Genomic DNA, 20,705 nt, shown 5'->3' on the forward strand with positions numbered 1-20,705 from the left:
GGGGAGAAGTAACAGAATTGCCCTTTCTTTATCAAACTGAGTCCTGCAGCTCAGCTTTGGCCATTGTATATGGCAGATCAATCATCACTGAGGCTTTCCCCCCTCTTATTTGTGCATACTTATTTATTCTAGCTTTTTTTCCATTCCCTTCTGGGCTTGATCCTGCCAGAGGTTGTGCAACCAGCACTCCAGTGTCCAAAAGTGCATGTTCTTCGTGGCAAAGCAGCATCTGGCTCTGGGCTCAGCTGGCCTCTGGTTTCTCCTTGCTTTAAAGCACAGCTCTCAGCCATGCAAGGGATGACAGTTTGCTGGCCTGGGAGGGGACCAAGCCCTCGTCCCCTGGGCAAGCTGGCTTGCACGTTAAGTGGAAACTTTCATTATTTACCAACTGGTCAAAATGACTTTGCTATTGACATAGGCTTCATTATGTCAACCATTCCATTCTGTGAAAACGTGGGCAAAACAGAAAAGGAGTGATGGCAGGGAGGGGGAAATTCCATTTCTTCCTAAATTGAGTGGAAACGTCTTCAGGAAAATTAAAGAAAAACCCGAGAGAAGAAGAGCAAAAGAAATAACTGTGGCCAAAGCCACTTTCCTTTCTCTTTTTCAATCTCTTTTCCAACATGCTCCTGGTAAAATCATTACAAAGGCCGTTTATTTTTAAAATTGAAAGATTGGGGAGAGTCATAATGAGATATTATGTGTAAAAGTTGCACATAAATTTCCTTCTGTCATATTTTGGGCTCACCTAACGCATCCCCTTGGCAGGCCTGAGGGAAGCTGATCACTTTAGTATAGATTGTGTGTGCTTCAATAATATTGCCCAAGGACAGAGCTACTGGGTGGCTGAGTTGGCTACATGCTGATTTAAAAATTAGCCGGGCTTTTATTTGCCACACTAAATTACTCTCTCTCAAAAAGAGAAAAAAAAAAAAAAGAAGAAAGTTTTGTACCAGAATGAACCAGATTTGGAGCAAGATCTTTCTTCTTTCCTTTCCATTTTGAGGAATGCAATTTTTTAACTCATTGGAGAGTTTTGTTGTTTCTCACCTTTATGAAGAGCTCTGGGAGAAAGGCAGAGGGATTGTGGTGTGTGTTGCAGAGATCAGGCCAATGTTCTGTGTTTGCTCTGTGGGGTCTTTCCTTGCAGGCTGCCCTGTGTGGATCTCATGGATCTGGAAGTGGACAGTGACAGTGTCACACAGCACCCTGGTCCTGCTCTCAGGTCAAACACATCTCTCATCCCTTTTTAAATGCAGTGACACAAGATGCTGTAAGTTTCTTACAGAAGAGTCCTGAAATGCTTTTTCAGAATGTTTTTGTGATTGGGCAAGTTTGAAATTTCCTGTCACCTCTGCAGCCTGGGGGTCTGTGTCTGTGTCCCTTCTCTGAGCCATAGGGGTCATTCCTGGTTTTTCTGAGGAATTTGCTGGGCCCTGATTTTTTTTCTTTCTTCATAATTTGTTTTTATTGTCCTCATTGCTCTCTTTCTGAGGTTTTTGTGCTTCCAGGATCTCAGCTGAGGAATCTCCGCAGTTGCCAAGAGCTGGGACATTTTCAGTTCCTACCCTTTCTTGGTTGAAACCAAAACCTGGTCTTCAAGGAGGCAAAGACCATCAAAGAGAATAAGAATAAATAGTAATTCATAGCAGTCTTTGCCTAATATGCTTAATTTAGAGCTCTGGAGTCCAAGTCCCAGCCACATCGCCTCTGTATTCCATTTTCTATGAAACACTTGACCTATTTACTCACTTTTTGACCTAGCAGTCTAAGAAATATAAGATGGAAAAGACATGACCAAAATGAGAGGTTTAAATAAATAGCTTTTAGTGTGGGAAAAGGCCAAATTTATTCTAAATGTAAACATGTATTTTGAAAATCTGGGCAAAATTTGAGCATATCTGAGTGAATCTGAGCTTTACATCTAGCCTATGTCTCAGTCCTGTGCCAAACAAAAATCAGAACTGGAATTTGGAAAGCCAGTACTTTAGCTCAGATTCAGGTAAACATGCTCTGAAACAAACTTCTCAAGCTTGTCCTATTGGGAATTGTAGTTAATTAAATTAAGATTTCAGTTGTCTTCACTGGTATCTTCATCTCTGGGTAGCAGCCTTGGGCAAGGTTGAAAGTGAAACTTGCCTCCTTTGCTCCAAGGCAGCTTTGTCTAAAGTCGACTCTGGAATCAAAAGCTCCATGTGCAGCTATTAAAGCTCCCTCACCACAAGCTGCTCTGCCAGCATTTCTGAATGCCCCATTCCTGCAGGTATCCCGGCGAGCTTTCATCTTGTGTGAACTGTAAAAGGAGGCATCGGGGTTTATTACAGAGTTTGTGCTGCTAACGTGTCATACATCATGCCATTAATTAAGAGAAATTCCTCTTTCCTCTGTTGGGTGGCTGCACAATGCTGTCAGCGTGTATATATTACCCACCCTGGCCTAACCCAAATGCTGCATGACTGATTGTACCCCAGAGACCTTCCAGCCTCCTCAGGTAATTCCATTGCTGAGGCTCCAAACCCAAGGAATTAAAGAAACTTCTGCACTGGGCTCTGCTCCCCTTGTAATTAGTACCAGAGTGGGGTGCGGCGGGTCCATGTGTTCCCAATCACAGCCCACACAATGAAAATGTTTTCTTTCTGGGACAATCTGAAGAAACCTCACGGGGATCTGGGGGTTTTATGTATATATATGTGCATGTAATAATAATAATTATCCCCATTAGGATGTTAGCTCCAAAGCTTGGTGATGTGCTTTAAAAATTGGTGGGAGAGCTGGAGGATGTGCTGAGGAATCGCTGCCCACGCACGGCCCCTCGCATCACCCCGGTGTTGGGGGGCACTTGGAGCCTGAGCCCCAGGAGCTGCTTCAGCAGGAGGCTGATGTTCACCTGCCTGCAGCTGGGGCTCCACAGGTAAGGTGGCAACATCCTTTGTCTGTCTCTTTTCCCAGCATGTGCACAGCTGCTTTTGTAAAATGATTCCACCCAGCTTTGTTCCCGCAGCAGTTGCGTAGGGTTTAATTTATCCAGAGTAGCCAAAGAAGCAATGTGGACTCACCTAACAGCCCCCCAAATTTCTGTGCTTCTCACCAGTGCTCCTCCCTCCAGGCTCCTGGGGATTAGGGACACATAAGGGGATGCTGGAGGGCTGTTTTGCAGAGGATAACATTATCCCTCAGACTGAGCCACAGGGTATAATTACAGCTGTTCAGGAATTTTGTCATTAAAAGTCTTTTGGTTAGAAAATGTCAGTTCTTTGAAACAAATTTTTGGAATAAAGTGGGAGGTTTCTAGTGTCCAAGAGGAATAAATTCTGGAATAAACACTAGCCCTGGGTAAAGGAGACTTGTGTTCCAGTCCCAGTCCCAGCGAAAGTGCAGGTTACTTACACAGACAAACCAGCACTGTAAAATAACAGCAAAGGATTCTTTGCTCTCCTGGTGTTCATGCAAACTGTAAAGCAAGGGTTTCAAAGAGATCTGCCCTGACTGGGCAGGGATTCTTGGTTATTTCCTCTATTCAGGAAGCAAAACCAAGTTTAATGACTTGATGTGTAGCTCTCAAAACTGAGAACATTTCTTTAAACATTTATTTAACATTTCTTTACAAGGCTGTGCAGGAGGAATAACCTTCAGATGAGCTCTTGCTGAAGTGACCCCACTGCTGGTGAGTGCAGGGCCATTCACAGAACAGTAGAATCATTTAGGCTGGAGAAGAACTCTAAGATCATCAAGTCAAACACTTCCCCCAGCACTTCCAAGGCCACATTATACCATGTTCCCAAGTGCCACTTCCACACGTCTTTTAAATCCTTCAGGGGTGGTTATTGCCTTGGGCAGCCTTTTCCAGTGCTTGACAACATTAATATCCAATCTAAATCTCCCCTGGCACAATTTGTTAGGGAGAGGCCCAAATCTCTGCAGTCACAGCAGAGCTGAATACCAAGAGCACCTTACAAGTGATTAATGAGCAGCCTGGCACTATCATTGCATTGTTAACTCAGTTAGTAATGCCATTTATACACATCCCACACACCACTAGCTAACAATAACATTTTACTCCATCGTGAAGAAAAAAGGTTTCTTTTGGACATGGGATGCCTGACCCAACAAGGCATTGTCCTGCAGCCTCCAAAGAGCAGCTCTCAGGTGAGCATCACCCAGCACCCAGCACTCACTGCAGTTATCTAATCCTGCCCCAATGGGGCACCCCCAGCAGCAGCTCCAGCATGCCAGTACTGCCAGGAGCAGCAGAGCTCAGCTATCCTGGAGGAATATTTCTCTTGAGGTCACTCTGTGCCCTGAGCTGGATGGGGAAGGAAGGTGCTAGGAAAGCTGTTTGGAAGGCAAGTCAAGTTTCCAACCTCTATGTGTTACAGGATATAACAAATTAACCAGAGTAGACAACCATGCACCATACTTCATTATGTTCACTGAGCTCACCTCCTGAGCTGTACAGAAAACAAAAGGCTTTTTTCATTATTTTAATAAAGCATTTTGCTGTTGCTCAAGGACTTTGGTTTAATACATGATTGCTACTTCAGTGAAATCTACCCAGTTCTCTGAGAAATTCTGGCTTTAATGAACACTCAGGAATTTCGAAATAAATTATTGAACAAGGACTTTTCAACATTTTCATAAAGAAAGCTGTGTTTCACATTTGAAAGTGCCTTTATATTTTGAAGATGGAATAGTTTTCCTTTAGATAGGAAATAGTCCAATTATGAAATAGCAATGTTCTAAAGCTTTAGATGTCTCTATTGACCTAATGATATCATTATGGTATGTATAATTTAAATTTATTATGGCAAAAGGAAAAGGTTTCAGATAATTCCTTCTAAAACAAAAATCTGTTGAGAGAAGTGATTCAGAAATTTCAAGAATTCTTGAATGTAAAAAAATCTTTTCCCTCCTCTTTCAAGTACCATTTGCTTGGATGCCATTTAATGTTGGTTTTACATTTGGCTGTATTTCCCCTGTTTTAAAGATTTTTAGGTTGCATTAAAAAAAAAAATAACTTGGGAATCCATGTGCTGGCCACTGTGGACTTGCACTACTGGCAAACATTGCTACAAGCTGGAGATCCAAGAAATCAAACATAAGAAATTGACTCCTAGAGTCTGAATATCAGTTTTCCCACTAAACCTGTTTTGACTCACATAGATTTTTGCTCTAAATTTGAGTTCAGAAACAGATCTCAGTAAACTCAAGTCCCATCTGAAGGAGCAGACAGCTTCTGACTCAGAATCTCAGTCTGCAGCTGATACCTTTGACTGTGCCCACCATATCTGCAGCTTGTACCTGAACCCCCTCTCCAGCACAGAACCACCACAAACTCTTTTGCAGCAAACCCTCAGTGCTCGGTTCAACGCGTTATTTTTAAACTTGGAAACAAAATCCCATAAGTTGCATATTCACAGACATGAAAAATGAGGCGTTCCATACACGCAACTTTATTTTCAAAAGTGTTTGTGCGTTTGCCCATCCTGTTTTGTGAGGACTTGTGCAGGGAGGGCTGTGCAGATGGCCAGATCTGCAGTGCACAGCCGCTTTGGAGAGCATTAACTGCTCTGAGCGTGTGGATTAGGTGCACTTTTCATGTGCGCAATTAAGCATTCCAAATTTTTGACGATAAAGGACTCATTATGCTCCTGAAAATGTTTATTATATAAATATTGTCCTTTCTGGTTCAGCAGTGTATTATTCTCATTCCTTTTTGTGCAGCCATACAGCTTTCCCTGCCCTTGCTTTCCCAAACTGGTGTAACTGGCATGTGGAATGCAACAGCTGGTTAGGTCTGCAATGATCCAAGAGCAGCAGAAGACAAGGAGTGCAGAGGGGGCTGCTGTCTTCTGCCAAGTGTAGAACTAAGCAGCTGCTTTGTATTTTCACATGAACAAAAATGTTTTGTTAACTGCCTCACTGCCGAGGCACACAGTGTGGGTAGCAGGGTGTAGTTGCTGGCCCATGGGGATCCTCAGTGTCCAGAGACTGAGTGATTCTCCTTCTGTTCCAGGCAGTGTTTGACAGCATCTCATACAAACCTGTCATAGATGGAATGATTGTAGGACAGTGTTCAAACAACTTTATCGTCTCTTTATTGCATTGAGGGTGCCCAGATGTGCAAGAATCTCCCCTTAAAAGAACATTCTTAAGATTACAAATGCTCCAAAGTTGGGAAATGCCAATGGAAAATATGTTCTCTGATCATCTTTAATTGGTTAAAATAAAATTTATAATACAATTGGGTTGGAAGAGGCTTTAAGATATCATCTTAAAAAAAATCTCCATGACTCAAGGCAGGATTTGCTCAATCATCAAACTGTTGTCAGACTTGTTCTTTACTGTCTCAAGTTCACCCAATTGTTTTCAAAAGAACAGTGGCTTTTAGGATCATAGGAAGGTTGCATTAAACTTGTCCAGAGCTGAAGCTCTGTGCCTTACTATGAAGATGGGAAGGGATTGAGAAAACTACTGGTAATTAAAAGAAAAGTGAAACTCCTCTGTTTTAAAAAAGAGTATCAGAAGTGAGACTGAGAAGAGAGCATTTTACTCTTCAAAAATATACTGCCTGGAGAAACTGAGATAAGAGTTACAAGGGTAAAAGTTGAACCTTCTGTAGTATATTTACATCCACTTTACTGGTCCATGAGTGCTGTGGTAAAGGTAATTAGGAAGAGGCTAATCAAGAGTCTTAAGGTGTTGTGTCTGATGTGTGCTCATGTACAAATAAAATAGATGGTGTAGGGGGGGTTCAGTTGCAAACTTCAAAAGGGATTCTGGAGGAAGTAGAAAAGATGCACAGCAAATATTCCTGCTCCAGGCTCCATCCACAAAAGGAACAAAGGTCATGAGACTGTGAAGTGCCAGAATCCAGCCTGGGGAAAGGTGCTGGAAGGCACAGCATGTGCAGCCTGCAGGTGTAGAAGAAGCCCTGAACTACTGGCAACTCTCCTCCTTAGTAGCTGGGAAAGCTGGGACAAGAGTCCCTGATGGGGCACAGCACTGGAGCCCTGAGTAGTGTGGAGTACAAGTCTGTGGTCACTGTACTCGTGAAATTCAGTAGGAAATTCAATGAGTCTAATTGGGCTGTGAAACACGGTGAGTGTAACTTGGGGTGTCTATGAAATGGGATGCTGAAAACAAGATCTACAAAGCTAGAAGGTTGTAGATGGGAAGGAAACATTTGCTTACATGATGATGTGAGGAAATGGGAGAGCCTTCACCCCCATGGGTATGTGGCAAGGGATCATGAAACACCAGGTTTCAAGCTGAGTATTTGCATTTATCTCCCAAACATTGCCATGTGCAGGGCAAGACCTGAATTCTAGACAAAGACAAGGCAATTAGAGAGTGATCCAACTGCAATGCTAAATGCCTTGTGCTTTTTATTCTGTTTATTCATAGCCTTCTGTTTAAAGTTGTCTTGGAGTTTAACTTGCTAAACAAACCTTTCTTATTGATAAGTCATCCATTCCTAAGTCTTGAAGGATGGAGAGGGAGTGAAGCAAGGTGAGACTGACAAACAGGGTGAATTCCTTGGTGAAGAAAGTGACTTTTTTAATAGAAATAGCAGCTTCTTGAGGAATATGGACCCAGGAAGATTTTTGGGCAAACTAGGAGATAGAGAACAATTACAGCCAAGTCTGGGAAAAGACTACCTTCAACCAGAATAAAGAGAGCCAATAGCAGAGAAGTTCAGAGTGGACAAAGCCACATCCCATCAGTGCCCACTGAGTGGGCTGCAGCCAAAAGCATTACCAAGAGCACTGGGAGGACAAGGCCATGGGCCCCCAGGCTCCTCTCCTGGATAAGGTCACAAGCTCTGAGTGCATAAGGCTGTGAACAGCAGAGGTGGGAAGCAGCTCTCCCAGAGGAGGCAGCAGGGTACGCTCCTGCACCAGCCTCTGCCATGGAGCTCATTTGGTGCAGATCTAAGAGGTCGCTGGGGTGCTGGGCCCTCCCCTGCCTTGAGCTAAGAAGTGCCAGTAACTTCAGCTCTGAAAACTGTGTGCCTTCCTTATCTCGCCTGGGACACATCAAACTCACAGTGACTTATCCTGGTCTTCACCCTTCAGGACCTCAGTGACTTGTCCTAGTTTTCCTCCTTCAGGACCTCATCTTTTCCCATCCTCATCAGATTGCTCTGAGGAAACATCCGTGGGTATTTGACAAGCATTTGGATGCTGTCCTGATGAGCCTATTGAAAAGCCCATGAGGAAATGAATAATTCTGTACTTGATGAAGGGTTTGAATGATGTGCCATATATAGTGCATGGGACCCTGTGTTTAGGCAGGGGAAACATAGAATATGGAGGAGCTGCTCTTTCAGAGAGAGCATCTGACCTTTATCCTCAAAATACTGAGAGGGCTTTGGAGAAAACCAGTGGTGACCAGCTGTTTTGCAGCACATGTGCCCAAGTGACTCAGGGTTCTGCTGTGGCTTCAGAAAAATGTTTTTTTGTATTTTCAAAAGAATGGCAAAGTGTGTGTTTAGCTTTGCATATAATGAGAAGCTTCTCTGAGGATTTCACTGCCATTTGCTTCAGATTAAGCACAAACTGATCATCACCAGCCTTTGGGTGAACTTAAGTGATTGGCTTTGAAGCTTTGGTGAAACTTCAGGTGTTTGTTTGTTAGAACTTGTCACTCAATTAAATCACAGCTCCAAGAATCACCCACATAAGGGAGGACTTATCACATCCAAATCAGGTCCCCAGCTGAATATAGTTTAGAGATTATATTTGCAAAATCTGGTGTGTGGATGCACTGGATTTTGAGACAATTTTGGTTACTCAGTGCAAATAAATCTCAGTTATGTATCACTAACTTATTTTATGACATAGCTTCAGGGAAATGAGGGGGGGAATGACACTTAAAACATACATTTTTTAGAACAAACTTCAGTTTTAAGAAAACCTAGTAAATTATGGGTTGATTCTCCCTCAGCCATTCTTTACTAGACATTTTTAGAGGATATCTATTTATTTATTGTCCTCTGAGACCACTAGAGAGGAAGGAAAATGCAGTTAGTCCATCACTTCAGTGGATAAAGAGGGATGCAAACTCTTAATAAAGTATCGATGGCACCCCAAGGGGACAAGAAGAGATTTGCATCCCAGTGGCCCAGCTGACAGAGCTCATGAGTTACTGCAGCTGCAGCCAGGCCCTGTCAGACACAGGAGCATGTTGAGAGGAGAGGGAGCAAAACATGATTTGTACTGGCATGCAGCGAACAAGCTAAACTGTGTAAAAATGAATGCACAAAATTAGAAGGATTAATGGAACAAGTTAGTGCAGGGCAGCAGGGAAAGTCCCCTGTATAGACACTTCTGCCAGGTTCCACCCAGACAGGTTATTTTTTTAAAAACTGCTTTCTTTTGTAAGTGAAATTTCACCTGGAGAGCACTTCATGAAGAAAATTCAATTCTACCCTCCCAGCTCCACCTGGATAAGCCCTTTGAGCTTTTGTATTTTTCTTTTATTAAGAAAATCATGGTGGTTTTCACAGAAGCCTGAGATGTTGGCTTGATCTAAGGAAGGCTAATGGCATGTTAGCCATCAGAAATCATCCAGTGAGTTCATTTGCATCGAATGTTCCTCTTAACCTCAAGTTGTAAATCACTTTTAAATAGCCCTGCTGCTTCACCCCAGGGCTGGCTGCTGTTCAGGATGGAGCAGAAAAGTTTCTGCTTGTGGTGTGAAGGCCTTTGAAATCACTTCTGATAAAGCTCTAGAGATGTAAGGATTTTATTATTTAAATCACAAAGCAGGGCCTAAATATTTTTCTACAATAACAGTTTGCTAAGGAGCACAGTGTTCCTTTTAAGCCAGTCTGCTCCCACCACCTCTGAAGTTAAACAAAGCTCTGTGTGCTATATTTGCAGCATTTGCCCCATTAGGTTGTTGGGCTTTGGGATTTTTTTTAGTCCTATACCTGGTTTTGATCTTGCAAAAGGCAATTACAATATTCACAAGACAACAGTTATTTCATGCAATGGAAGGCTGACTAATTGAGGGAAAAGGATTATATTTGTGAATGAAAAACAATGCTGTGACTTGTAAAATTACATATAAAGTGAGGGTTTTTTTCCTTTTCTCCTTGTAAAATTCTCAACAAGTGAACTTCAGATGTCAGCATTTGAACACTGTCAGGTATTGCTTGTATTGCTTGGTGCAGCGTCTACAGACCAATAGGGAATTGCCAGGTGTCACTCAATCCTACCCTGGAGGGGGCTGGTGTGCACTCAAGAGATGGACAAGTCAGAAAAACTGAAGAGCAGGAAATATTGACACTATTTCAGCTCATCTCTTTCTCCATTTAAATACAACTTCAGCAAAGTTTCAGCTACCTGAAATTAATCAGAATTTAAGATGTAGAAGTTGGTGCCAGGGAAAAAGATTTCAAAAATCTTAAAAAGTCAAAAATCTTGAAATTGAAAAGGTGCAATAACAATCCACTCATCTTCTGCTGAGTAGGAAGATGTACCTCAGAATAAGCTTGGGCAGCTTCAGGGCTAGCTGTTGTCATTTTTTCTTGGAGGATTGAAGCTCCATGGATGCGTCTACACCTCCGTGATGCTCATTTTGGCAGGAGAACCATCACTGTCCTGCAGGTCAGGTCTCCTCTCTTACAACCATAGTCGCTCTTCAATGAGTTGTTCCTGTCTCTGTGTAGCTGTGATAATTTGAGTCACAACACTTTGAAAGCTGAAGCAGCTTCTCTGCTGGTCTGGGGAAAAGGCAGTTTGAAGGTGGTGCTGCTACACTGGCTCTGACAAGGGTGTGTGATGTTTTAATGGAGTTTTAAAATCTGTTTCTGTGGCTTATCATTTTTTCTTGATCTAGAAGAAAACTTAAGACAGGCTTGGAGCTCTTACTTCTCCTTGTGTCTTCAAAACGGAGTGGTTTGTACCTACTAAAGGAGGTTTATTGAACAGCTTGAGGATTTGTAAGCCTCATATTCATAGAGTCCTGTCTCAGGAGGTGCTCGCATGAAACCTGAAACAGATCCACTGGGAATGTTAGCTTTTCCCCTACTTAACCTGACAATGTTTTGTTCAGAAATGTAAATCCTTCCTCCCCTGCTCATCAGCTTTATCCATGTTCATATGTCCTGGTAGGAGCACACACAGGCAAGGCCCTACTTGTGATGAACTTCCCAGAAGGGTTGCCACACCTTCATACCACCACTGGAAGGGTGGGTAATGTTCATCCCTGATTTTGTCAGAAGAGAACTCTTGGTCTGAACAGAAAAAATATTCGAGGAGTATTCCAACATAGCAAATGCTAACAACACAGGAGCCCTGCTGCTAGGGAGAATTAAAGCTAAGTTGGACATGGTCAGAAGGGTAATGGGAATCAGAGGGGGAAGAAGAAAAATATGTATACTTCAAAAATAATGTTTAAATGGCTGAATTGTGGTTAAGGAAATGAAAAAGGGGACAGGGCTGTTGCTGGGAGTTTCCCTGTGACAGGGAATATATGTGCAGGAAGATCTGGTATGCTTGGTCCTAACACTCCAAGTCTTTTACCATATCCTGCCCAGCACTGCTGAAGTAAACCAGGTGTAAGTGGTTTCAACAGAACAGCCAAAACCACATCTTACTCACAGAAATCGTGTCTTGAACATGAAGGCTTTGTTCTTCATGGCCAGAGCTCCTCTCTCTGCACTGGTAGTCCATGAAACTGTTTACAGAGGCCAGGAGCCCAAAGGAATTGAATCAGGATCTTGAAAGCTTTTGCCTTCACAAAATAAACCTTCAAAGGAGATTTAGAACTATCAGCAATAAAATACTTTCTATTCTCATCCATGACGGCCCCCTCCATTCCTGTCCCATGTTTATTTAACAATTTAAAAAATAAATCCATTGCTTTGAGCTCAGGTGATTGATATTTTTAAGGTCTGTGGTGTTATTTTTCCATGTACACTTTCCATAATATTCTATATTTTCTTTTTCCTTTTATTATTTTACTTTAACCATCATTTGCTCTTGCTGGCAATTACACCCCTTGCTTTTTCCTTATACTGGTAATAAGATAGGTGAGGTGAGGAAATGCTGGTGACAAAACTTCCTACACTGCCTTTTTACCTGAGAGATCCCAATTGATGCCTCTCTTCCACATGGGAGGTTTAGCTTAAAATAGACCCAAAAGGCCATATTTTCAAATATCAGCACTAAGGCTGTTTCTACAGTGCCTGTTCTCTGTGCTACTACCACAGTTCAATGTGAGCTTTACAAAGGGTGTCATCAGGAGGCTGTTTAATTTCATTTAAAAAGAAACAAAATAAATGAAATAAAATAAAAATTAAAAAAAAAACCATCCTGGGATCTACTTAATTGCCCCCTAAACTGGGCAAACACCAGAGGAAATCTGAAATATTTGCTACAAATTACTCTTGTGAGGTTAGCTCATTCCTTTCTTACTGGATATGTCAGAAATCAGACCAAATATACAGAGAAGACCTACAATTCTGGAAAAAAATCGTGAAGCTTTTTTGCTACCTCCAAGTAGTTGGATTTGATTATTATTGTCTGATGGGACTGATTGCCAATATCACATTATGTTGTTTCTATTCCCTCCTTGTGTGGCTGAAGCATTCCAAATGGGAGGTAGGGAGGAGGGGGAAACAAAAACCAAGAGCAATTAAAAACAAAGAAAAAATTCATAATGACCTTTTTAAGCATATTTTGAAAGGGAGTTCCAGCCTGCTGTTTTAACTGTGTCTCCTCTCTAACAAACTATATTATTTTTGCTATGGGCCTTTTCTCTTTTATTTTACTGAATACATAACAGAAAGGCCCCTGCATTACATGGGTATTTTTCCATGCACGAAAGTGGTTACAGACAGTCATAAACACCAGAGCACCTTAAAAATTGAAACCAAGAGGAAAAAAAGGCCAATTCAAATATCTGCCTTACTGCTTCTCATGCCAGCCAAGCCACACTGGAGATGATTCCCATCAACTTCCCAACTACATGTAAAAGGAGAATAAATCTTTAAGTCATCATATCATTGGGACATAACTCTCTTTTCTCACTCAACAACAACTTGTTGATCAAGTGTTCATAATCCAGCTTTGTGCATGAGCTATACTAGTTTTAAATCTGGAAGAGTCCCAGCAGGGAAAACGTCTCTAATTGAGAGCATCTTCTGTAACTGGGAGCATCTCCTGCCATTTCCCAGTGCCAATGCCTTTGCCAAGGCTGCAGTGAAAGATCACATCTCACCAAATCCTTCTGTAGGATGAGGACACAAAGAGCCTCAGTAGAGAATTAGCAAACCCCATCACCCACAGGTAATTATTTGAAGGAGATGATGTCTCTTGTGTCAGCTGAGAGGAGATTAGTGCCCCAGAAGACATGGGGCCACATCGAGAGACTGAGCAATGTCCCTGTGCATGAGGCAGAGATGAAGTGTGAACACACACCTGGCACACACACATTCAAAGGCTGGTGGCTCCTTCAGCACTGAGCACTGCACACCTCAACTGCACCAGAGTTAATCCCTGACAGAGGCCAGATTTTCAGAGTTCTTTACATTTTTACTGATCTGACAGCCAGAGGAGATTGCAGTAGGGAAAATTAGGAGGGAAATAATCTGCGTGGATTAACTTTACTTTTCTCAGCACTGACACATTATCAGGACTGCAAGTCAAATCTACTGACTAGAAAAAAAGAAGAAAATATATTAAAAACACGCAGTGGGAAAAGAAGAGAAAGACGTTCCATGCATTAGTGTAGATTTTACAGCTTATACTCCCCTTGTTCACCTCCTTAAAACTAGTTTTACATGGGAGCTGTGCAGGCTGGCCCCATGAGGAGGATGCATCATGCACCTTGAGGCTGAACAAGTAGGAGGCTCCTTACAGCAGAACATCCATGGGTCCTGTGCAGGGCTGAATGCATCACACAGGGCAACTGATTCTCCAACCAGTTCACATGCCATTGCTTGTGCAAAACACGTGTCCAGCCACCAGGCTTGCATAAATTGGCTGTAAATAGTTAATTAAATGCATTTGTACCCCACCACCTGATTTGCATGCAGAATTGTCAAAACAGCCTGCTAAGATTAGACACAATGTACTCCCCGAACACAATTGTACCACTGAAACGGTCTGAAAATCTGGCGCATTGAGTTAAATTTTCACATTGTGCCTTCTTGTGTAATAACAATAATCTCCTCTGCCTTGGAGTATAATCGCAATAAAGAGCTTTTTGTGATTCATTCAGTGTTTATTCACTCAGTAAACAGCCCTTTATTGCTTTTTATACTACAAAGCAAATGAGATTATTGCTTAAATTGTCCGGTAGCGACTAGCTTCTGTCCTCTGGCTTGCTTATTCAGTTTGTTTTTGTGTTGTGGTTTTGGAAAAGAAAACTTGTTTAAAATTAGCTCCCCAATAAATCACAGTAACAATGAAGTGAGAGTTTCTGCTGTGTGACAGATTTGTAGCTTTTTATGTTTGTAATGATGATGATATGTTTTCTATCTTATTTATTCCCTTCTGCCTTTATTCTCCCAAACTCTGAAGTCTACTACTGTGAAGAAAACTCTACGATGCTGGAGTTTGGGATGGCAAAACTTGCAGTCCTTGGACTGCACAGCTGCCTTTGCAGTATTCCCAGGAGGGAATGGTAGAGGAAAGAAATGAAAAAAGCAAACAGGCAAGAGTCTGGAGCTCAGAGTCCAGAGGCATCCACACTACTTCACACCCTACCCTGTTCCTAAAAGCTTCTGTGAGTTCTTTCCCTATATAATAAGGTTGGTGATGTTATCTGCTTTGAAAAGTGCCCCAAGACCTTTGGATGGTTAGCAATAAACATTTCTGTTACTCAGTGGCTCTCGGAGCAGTTCTGAAGAGCAGCTGTTCTTAGCACACCATGTCCCCAGGAAGGTGTGTGCTGCAGCAGCCCCGCAGGCCCTAAAGGCTGGGAGCTCTGTAATGTTCATCACGGAGAACGAGTCAGCTGTAGCCAACATTTGTTCATTCTCTCCTTTTCTGAGTGTGCAAATGGAGCAGCCCATAATTATTCCTCATCACGAGGCCAAGTGGAGTATTCATCAAGAGAACGGGAAAGACTATTTCTCTCTTTCAGGCAGCAGCACGTAAATGGCATTTCTTATTTCAGTCCTGCCAGCTTTGAGACGTTAGCAAAGCATTTCCCTGATAATTATTGATCTTCTGTATTTATAGAAAGCTGGAACCCAGTACAATTCAATATTCAGGAGATGCCAATTTTCTATGAATACCTGAGAATGACTTGGTCATTTTCCATTTCTGTAATTGCTTCTGTATTGCTGGAGCATGAATTGCATTCTTTAAAATCCACCTAGAAATGGAACATGGGCGAGGAGACTCTGCATGATTTTCTTTCTCCTCACTGAAGCCAAGCATGTTGTTTTCAATTTAGGCATTTCAGATATTAATGTCCAACTTCATTTACTCATATCTACTGCCAGCTTCCACACTCAAATGGATACCTTAAATTAATTGATCTAGAGTTGCAAACTGGGGCTCTCAAGCTGCTAAATATGCATCTGGGTCTGTATTTTCTCTAATGGACTCTATATTTTCTAGAGGAGTCTTTGAATTTAGCTAGTCTTGACAACTTCTGAGTGACCATATTTCTTCTCTGGGTAATAGAGTTTCCTAAATTTAACTTTTTTTTCCTTCTTCTGTGTTGTAACATTCAGTTGGCTCATTAGTTAATAGCACCTATTTTTAGCATAACCTAAACAGTGACATGGTTCTTGAAAAGCACAGGCCAAGTCCCAGCTCCACTGAAGTCCCCAGCAAATTCTTTGCCCACTGGCACCAGAACTGAGATGGTACATCCCCATTCTCCTGAGCCTGCAGTGTGGTTCCATATCTCAGAGCCAGAGGACCTGATCTGGTTGTTCCAAGGATAAATCTGACATGTGAGCTGGTATCTATCGTGTGCCTGAGATTGCTCTCCGTGCTGACTGGGGAATTTTCTGCTGCAGAGGTTGAGCTCACTGGTTGGATGGATTTCTCCCAGTGCTTGAAACTGGGAGCAAGGCTTGGACTACCCTGGTGTCCCAGTTTTGACAGCAAAACCTCCAGAGTTTTCTCCTTGAGGATGCTACTGTGTAAAATCTATCCTGACCCTGGGCATGAAAAAATCATTTAAATCACCCTCAAATCTCTGATGACAGAACAATAATTAATTTTCAAACACTGCATAGCATCATCTATATGTACATTAAAGGGGAGAAGTCAGTCAGTACTGGCACCAAACTGTCAGGGAGGCTGTTGGATTTATCCCCTCTGTTCACCCTGTGCCAGTGGCTACTGCAGAGCACACAGCCCAGGCAATGCCCTGTGTTTTCCAGGTCTGAACTGGCAGGGCCTGGGAAATGCTGAGCTCCTGTGCAGTGTGTGCATTCCCTCGTGCCTCCAGCAAGAGGTTTCTCCATCAGATTTCTGTCAGTCCTGGCACAGGCTCCCCTGTGGATGTGACATCTTTGGTTCCCCTGGGTAGGAACACACCCTGCTGCATAGTTGCCATGCTAGAAACTTGCTAAGTGCATGCCCCCATCTATGATTAGATTTTTGTTTCACAAGGCAACGGTGATTTATGAAGCATATTTTCATGTGGTGACCAGAAAATGTTTCCATTTAATGATTGGGCAGTGTATTTCCCTTTATCAAACCTGCTTGAAAACCTTTTATTGTTTTAAGAATCTATTTTCACAGGAGTTTTGCTGCTTTAACCAGTTTTCTCTTTAAAGGGGCTCTGCTCTGGTTTGCTAAAGCTTCCAGGTTTCTGGTTAAATGTGTGGTTTGTTGGAGCAAGGTTAGGAAACACAAGCTGATGGTCAATATACCACACAGGAACTTACAAATGTTTCTTCAATTAGTAGCCCTGACACTGAGATTTTGGGTGCCCTTGATCATGTCATTTGCTGACTTGCATGTCAGCTCCTCACCTGAAAAAGAAGAGCAGTCCTACTCATTTTCCCTTGCAGTCCCTCAGCCTGTTCATCCCTCCAGACTCTTCATCCAAGGCTCTGCTTCTCACTGGGACTTGCTGGTTGCCCAGCATGATGAGGGTTTGCAGTCCTGGATGTCAAAGGATATTAATTAATCATTCAAATAAATCATGCCAAAGAAATATTAATTAATCATTGCTCCAGAAAAGAGCTCACCCCAGACACTCTCTGTTGGGCCCTCAGTACAGCCTTGGAGCTGCTGGAAATTCACTGTCTTTCAAACAGGGCCCATGGACATGATTAAAAGAACCGCCTCAAATCATCCCAACTTTCTCACTATTAAACAGCAGCTACAGCTCCTTCTCTTTTTGATTTTCATTCCTTATTTTTTTTTTTTTGAACCTGGCAGCCTTAGTCAATAAGCCATAAGCACCAAGCTAAGAAGAACTGCTGTCATCAGACAAAAAGGCCTCCAAGTCCACATCCCTAACAACCTATTTTAATAACAAGAGCAATAACGGGATTTATTATGCATGCGGCTTTCTGCAATCATTTCTGAAGAGAAAATTAGTTTGAAGCCTCAGGCGACAGTTGAACTCTCAGAGGCGCCTAAAATAAAATAAGGGGGGGGGGGGGAGGGGATGGGAGGGGGCTGAAAAAATAATAACTGGGGAAAAAAAGTGTGATGGGAAAAGTTATTGGAGGAAGAATGCTGGTAAACTTTATCTGTGATCTGGTTGTGTCCTGCAGAGGGAGGGTGTGGTGGCTCGAGCTGTGCAGGTTTGTTGGGCAGGTGATGTGAGAGCTGGCAGGGCATGGTCCAGCATGGACAACCAGGGGTATGGCCCCAGAGCCTTGTGTACAGTGAAGTGGTGATGAATTCTAGAGGGGCTCTGGGCCAAGGAGTTAATCTCAGCTAAGGCAGGGGCTTAAAAGGGAAAAGAAAAAAAAATTAAAACTACAAACAAAAACAAAACAAAACAAAACTAAAGAAAAAAGGAAAGAAGAAGAGGGCAAAGGGCCAGGTGAGCTGCTGGAGGCAGGTGTGAGGGTTGGCTGCAGGTTAGGGGCAGGAAGGTAGGAACACTCCCCCATCCAGTGTGGACATCTGCCCCCAGGACCCACAGCCACCACATCCACACCTGCCCCTTCACAACCACCAGAAAGTGCCTCTCTTCCCAACCAGCTTCAGGTGCAGCTTGAAATGGAGGTTTTTATGTGCTGGCATCAGCCTGCCCTGAAAGACCTACACTATCCTCTGCTGAATACAGGAGAGTTTGGGAATGGGAGTAGGGAACTGTTCCAATTCCCAGCACTGACTCTGTGCTGCTCTATCACCAGGAAGAGGTCAAACTACAAACTGGTTCCTCTCAGACATGCTGGACTTCCCCCCAGTTTTCACCTGCCCATGCCCAGACCCCACCTCAGCCTGTTCCTGTGGCACATGCAGGGATGTGAGGGGCTGGGGGTAGATGATGTTTGGGAGCTGGGGTGGCTGAGACAACCTGAAACACAGACATGACTTCACCAGCATGATGCTGGCAGCTGCTTCCCAAGGGGATTCCCATGCAGCCACCACTGTGCAGGATGGTGTCTGTCTCCAGCAGGGATCCAGGGAAAAACAGGGTCTTTCAGGGATAAAGCATCCCCATTCCAGACAAATCCTTGATGGAGCAGCAGGACTGGATGCAGATCAGCACACAGTTATTCCTTCTAAAGTCTAAATGATTGTATTTATCTGTGTCCTCTTCAAAGAAAGACAAAACCAATCACTTTTGTGTATGCAGAACTTCTTTTATTTAATAGGAATTTTTTTCCCCTTCCTGAGGCAGTGCCTGAACTTCACTGCTGGAAATGCTGCAGACCCAGCTGAGACCAAGCATCTCAAACCTGCTATTAGATACTTCTGGGGCTCTGGTTTGAGGACACATTTCTTTACTTCAGCTCTGGAGTCTGAGGCTGCCCCTTACATGCTGACCTGTAAGAGGTGGCCAAAGAAAATAACATGTGGTTATTGTTTAAAAAGTCATCATACCAGAAAAGTATATGATCACTTTAAGGCAACATCAGAGAGTGGGGTCTTCTGCTGGCTTAATCCATGGCCTTGGCTAACCAGTAATTCCATAGTGATATTTATGGCTTGTTTGTAAAAAAGAAAATGGTCTGAAATCCTGTGGCTGTTTGGTACCCATGTCTTTAATGTCTAACTGCTTATTCATTCTAAAAAGTGGGATTTAATAAGACAGTTATTGTATGTTATTTAAATACCAATTGATTATTAAAATCATCTTTATTTATAACTGCAAATTATAAAGTACTTGGGGAAGTGCAGCCAATCAAATCAGTGAACTGCCTGATGAATATCCTTTTCTAACCCCATCATTTTATATATAGAAAAAGAGGTTGACTTATGCAGCAGGAATAAAACTAACTTAACTGCCTTTATGGGTCATTTCTTTCTTTGATGAATACTTGTAACTCACTGTAATGGTAATAGAACCTTTGCTTTCCAACTGAGCAGAAAATAAACAGTCCTCACTGTAGGGGCTCCTCTGCCTTTTGGGGGGCTCAGAGCAGGGGTAAGCTGAGGATGAAATGTTCTCTGCTTTAATAATGCATGCCAAAAATACTCCTGAATAAGATCCCCTTTCCCTATTTCCTGGCAGATGCTTCTCAGAGGGCCTGAAAAGAAAAAAAGCCTGTACTCCACTCCTTGGTAGTCCCACCAGAAAGCTGTGCTGATAATGGATATATCTTCTCAAGACTTCTTTCACAGCTGTCTTTTAAGATTTTTCTCTCTAACATACATTCCTGGTCTTTGGTGGCTTTTTCACCTGAGAGAATAAAGACACGTTGCAAGCTGGAAGAAATTAGTTGTGCTCATCCCTCCCTTTCCTTTGCTTTGGTTTCTTGATTTGTTTGAATTTTTTTTTTTTCTCCTGGTTAAGCTATAAGATTAATGAAGGGTTGGAGGGGGTAAAACTATTTTTTAAAAGGTAGGTCTTTCCTGCCTCCTTTTCTAAATGCAAAGTGCAGCTGCTGTTGCAGAGACAGGTTCTGCAGCTCCAGCAAGCACTCACAGCACAGCAGGCATGACTCACAGCCAAGAAAGAGAAAATCTGATATGGTATTTATGTCTCTGTTTAGGCAAATTAACCCAAAACAAGGTGGTAGCTCAGAAAGGTGACAATGAAACGAGAAAGGAAACTTGTTCTTTAAGAAAATAAAAGATAAAAGAAAAAGGGAGCCAATTTAAGAGGGCTTCTGAATAAATAACAAACACTTTGAAATCCTGTATCCTGGTGGCATTACAAATTAACTTTGCAAGGAAAATGGCTTGGTTTTCCTTTGTAAGCCTCCTTTACATCTGAGGGTTGTACACTGAGGTGTCATATCACCAGCAGGTATCAATCAGCACAACTCCCCTAAAATCAGTGTAACTACACCCTCTTACACAAGATCCAGGCCCAGGGAGGACTTAAAGCCAGGGCAAGCACCAGAGCCTTCTGCATCAATGTGCTTTTCTTCCCACAGCTCTCTCTTTTTACCTTATTCATGATTTTAACTTACTGATGCAATTTTCCAAATGTGTTTTTATTCACCATTACAAATTATTTACAATTAACAGATCTATTGACTCAATCATTGTTCTTTTGTATCTTTTTCCTTTTTAGTGTAGTGAAAAAAAAATCCATTTCTAAACAAGACAAGATCTTTGAAAATATCTTCATTATATTTCAATAGCAAT

General features: G+C 42.4%; 1 long non-coding RNA gene across 3 annotated transcripts in view; it reads left to right on the forward strand.

Moving 5' to 3' along the window:
• The window catches only part of LOC146765711 (uncharacterized), a 335,663-nt gene extending 316,265 nt beyond the window's left edge, over positions 1 to 19,398 (forward strand). For all 3 annotated transcript variants that reach the window (XR_014949631.1, XR_014949630.1, XR_014949632.1), the window contains one exon: positions 1,151 to 19,398. This is a non-coding gene — a long non-coding RNA (uncharacterized LOC146765711). The remainder of the gene's footprint in view (positions 1 to 1,150) is intronic.
• The last annotated feature ends 1,307 nt before the right edge of the window (positions 19,399 to 20,705 follow it).

This window comes from Lonchura striata, chromosome 20 (assembly GCF_050655825.1).
Source record: "Lonchura striata isolate lonStrDom1 chromosome 20, ASM5065582v1, whole genome shotgun sequence".
Lineage (NCBI taxonomy): Eukaryota > Metazoa > Chordata > Aves > Passeriformes > Estrildidae > Lonchura > Lonchura striata.